The 4,159-nt window shown below is 42.3% G+C and overlaps 1 pseudogene; it reads right to left on the reverse strand.

Moving 5' to 3' along the window:
• Positions 1-2,351: 2,351 nt before the first annotated feature.
• LOC124028564 overlaps positions 2,352-4,159 on the reverse strand; it is an 8,775-nt pseudogene continuing 6,967 nt past the window's right edge.

Raw genomic sequence — 4,159 nt, forward strand, 5'->3', positions numbered from 1 at the left:
GGGCTTTGTGATGGCAGCTCCAATACCTTGACTTTGTTGTCATTAAGTAATTTTGCCTCAACTTTGGAAGTATGCTTGGGGTCATTTTCTATTTGAAAGACCCATTTGCGACCAAGCTTTAACTTCCTGACTGATGCCTTGAAATGTTGCTTCAATTATAGCTACATAATTTTCCTCCCTCATGATGCCATCTATTTTGTAAAGTGCACCAGTCCCTCTTGCAGCAAAGCACCCCCACGGTTGGGATGCTGTTCTTCGGCTTGCAATCCTCCCCCTTTTTCCTCCAAACATAACGATGGTCATTATGGCCAAACAGTTCTATTTTTTTTTTTCATCAGACCAGAGGACATTTCTCCAAAAAGTACAATCTTGTCCCCATGTGCAGTTGCAAACCGTAGTCTGACTTTTTATGGCAGTTTTGGAGCAGTGGCTTCTTCCTTGCTGAGTGGCCTTTCATGTTATGTCGATATTGGACTCGTTTTAGTGTGAATATACTTTTGTGCCTGTTTCCTCCAGCATCTTCACAAGGTTCTTTGCTGTTGTTCTGGGATTGATTTTCACTTTTCGCACCAAAGTACATTCATCTCTAGGAGACAGAACACGTCTCCTTCCTGAGCGGTATGATGCTGCGTGGTCCCATGGTGTTTATACTCGCATACTATTGTTTGTACAGACGAACGTGGTACCTTCAGGCATTTGGAAATTGCTCCCAAGGATGAACCAGACTTGTGGAGGTCTACAATTTTTTTTTCTGAGGGCTTGGCTGATTTCTTTTAATTTTCCCATGATGTCAAGCAAATAGGCACTGAGTTTTAAGGTAGGCCTTGAAATACATCCACAGGTACTCCTCCAATTGACTCAAATGATGTCAATGAGCCTATCAGAAGCTTCTAAAGCCATGACATCATTTTCTGGAATTTTCCAGGCATAGTCAACTTAGTGTATTTTTAATTTTTTTTTTTTTTACTTCACCTTTATTTAACCAGGTAGGCAAGTTGAGAACAAGTTCTCATTTACAATTGCGACCTGGCGTAAAAAAAAAGTCTGTAAACTTCTGACCCACTGGAATTGTGATACAGTGAATTATAAGTGAAATAATCTGTCTGTAAACAATTGTTGGAACAATGACTTGTGTCATGCAAAAGTAGATGTCCTAACAGACTTGCCAAAACTATAGTTTGTTAACAAGACATTTGTGGAGTGGTTGAAAAACGAGTTTTAATTACTCCAACCTAAGTGTATGTAAACTTCTGACTTCAACTGTATATATATATATTTGTAGAAGACATATTTCACTAAATATATTTTACAAGTTCAAATTGCATAGTTCAAAATGTAGGTTTAAAAGTATTAAAAGGTGAAAAGTGACCAAAAGTGTTTTTGGTTTGACCATCTACATTGTTTAAGAAATTGGAGGGAAAAATACCTGATTAGACTTCAGTGCACTTGTGAAAGTTGTACAAAATCACACATTTAATTTACTACACATTAAATATGCTTAAAATTATTAACTTAAACTTAAAGGTTGGTTATGAGGTCATATCTTAAATAATAATTCTAGATATTTGTCCTGATGAATAAATATTAAATATTTCTGATATAATGACAACAACAAAAAACAATAATTTAGTGATGACAACACGGATGATATTTGAATAATGAAGTAACTATTCTCTTCAGTTATGAGACGACTCTCTTCAGTTATGAGACGATTCTCTTCAGTTATGAGACGATTCTCTTCAGTTATGAGACGACTCTCTTCAGTTATGAGACGATTCTATTCAGTTATGAGACGACTCTCTTCAGTTATGAGATGATTCTCTTCAGTTATGAGATGATTATATTCAGTTATGAGATGACTCTCTTCAGTTATGAGACTCTCTTCAGTTATGAGACGACTCTCTTCTCTTCAGTTATGAGATGGCGACTTTCTCTTCAGTTATGAGATGATTCTCTTCAGTTATGAGATGATTCTATTCAGTTATGAGATGACTTTCTTCAGTTATGAGATGATTCTCTTCAGTTTTGAGATGATTCTCTTCAGTTATGAGATGATTATATTCAGTTATGAGACGATTTTCTTCAGTTATGAGATGATTCTATTCAGTTATGAGATGATTCTCTTCAGTTTTGAGATGATTCTCTTCAGTTTTGAGATGATTCTCTTCAGTTATGAGATGATTCTCTTCAGTTATGAGACGATTCTATTCAGTTATGAGACGACTCTCTTTAGTTATGAGATGATTCTCTTCAGGCTCTTTTGGTAGCAGCACTGCATGTTCTAAAGCCAAGGATTGATGACCACCACTATACTCCACTCTTCATTCCCTTCAGTCCTCAGATCTCCCCCCACCTCTCCCCTTGTAGTGTCATGGGGGTGAGTATGGCCTCCTCCCTCCTCTCTACAGCATCCCCCTCTTCTGTTATCCAGGCTCATAGTGGTCAGTTACTGCATGCGGTCTGCCTGAAGCTGCTGAGGCTGGTACTGGGCGAAGGCTGCAGCTGCTGCGGCTGCTCCCGGGGTGGCTGCGGCTGCTAGGGGCTGCTGGACCGCGTAACCGTACCCTGCTGCAGCCATGTAGCCTGCAGGGGCCGGGGAGGCTGCGTGCGGGTAATGCTCGTAGGCAGCGGCGGCCGCGGCGCTGGCGGCTGCATCCAGTACTGGGCGTAGGCCGCTCGGTGTAGTCGAGGTACGGGGGAGGAGGCGGCGGAGGCCGTGGCGGCAGGCGACTGCATGCTGTGAGGGATGACCATGGTGCTTGGCTGCATAAAGGCCTGGGGGTAGACATAGTGGGCTGGGATCCTGTAGAACACAGATGTCAAAGGTCAGAGGACAGACAGAGTCACTCTGCAGTCTGGGACACACACTGAAACCGAGGAACACAGGAAAGCAGGCGTCACAAAGACAAAACAACGTCAACCCAGTCCTCATTTCGTTAACACAGCAACACCACCCAATGGAACCCTGGGTAAAAAAGAGAAGGTTTCAAGCCAAAAGGAAAGCAGAACAGCTCTGTCTGAATCTCAGGAATCATCATGAAACCAGACAGCTCTGTCTGAAGCTCAGGAATCATCATGAAACCAGACAGCTCTGTCTGAAGCTCAGGAATCATCATGAAACCAGACAGCTCTGTCTGAAGCTCAGGAATCATGATGAAACCAGAGCATGAAGAGGAATCATCAGAGCAGCTCTGTCTGAAGCTCAGGAATCATCATGAAACCAGACAGCTAAAAAAAAAGAGAAGGTCTGTCTGAAGCTCAGGAATCATCATGAAACCAGACAGCTCTGTCTGAAGCTCAGGAATCATCATGAAACCAGAGCAGCTCTGCCTGAAGCTCAGGAATCATCATGAAACCAGACAGCTCTGCCTAAAGCTCAGGAATCATCATGAAACCAGAGCAGCTCTGCCTAAAGCTCAGGAATCATCATGAAACCAGACAGCTCTGCCTAAAGCTCAGGAATCATCATGAAACCAGACAGCTCTGCCTAAAGCTCAGGAATCATCATGAAACCAGAGCAGCTCTGCCTAAAGCTCAGGAATCATCATGAAACCAGAGCAGCTCTGCCTGAAGCTCAGGAATCAGCCCCCTTTAATTAGGCATTAGAGATGATATACCGGCCAGCCCTCTGTGTCTGAACGAGGGTTCTCTCACAATGCCAGCTGATCGCACAGCACCACAACACATCAAGAAAGAACTGCAACTCAACTTATCCCAGTCAACATACAATCAGTCCCAACACCACACACCACATGCCCACACACGTGAAGTCCTCAAACGCAGATAAAAAGTCAACTAAAATGAAAGAGAAGCCTCACAGAAGAAAATGAGAATGTGTCAGAGAGACAGACGGATTATGTACGAAGCTTCACACTTCAACATTTTCTATTATTCAATTCCATACTTTAGTTTTATAATATTATTTTTATAAATATTTTTCAAAAATGACTATGTCCTGCTATGAGTACTACTGAATAGAGCTTCGATAAGTGCTATTGTGTGAGTACCGCGATGACTAAAATATTTGACAATCAATCAGATTGATCAGGCAGGCAGAGAGAGACAGCGAGAGGCAGAGAGAGAGACAGAGAGAGGCAGAGAGAGAGAGGCAGAGAGAGAGAGGCAGAGAGAGAGCAGAGAGAGAGAGAGGAGAGAGAGA

Source organism: Oncorhynchus gorbuscha, unplaced genomic scaffold (genome assembly GCF_021184085.1).
Source record: "Oncorhynchus gorbuscha isolate QuinsamMale2020 ecotype Even-year unplaced genomic scaffold, OgorEven_v1.0 Un_scaffold_4442, whole genome shotgun sequence".
In the NCBI taxonomy this organism is placed as follows: Eukaryota; Metazoa; Chordata; class Actinopteri; order Salmoniformes; family Salmonidae; genus Oncorhynchus; species Oncorhynchus gorbuscha.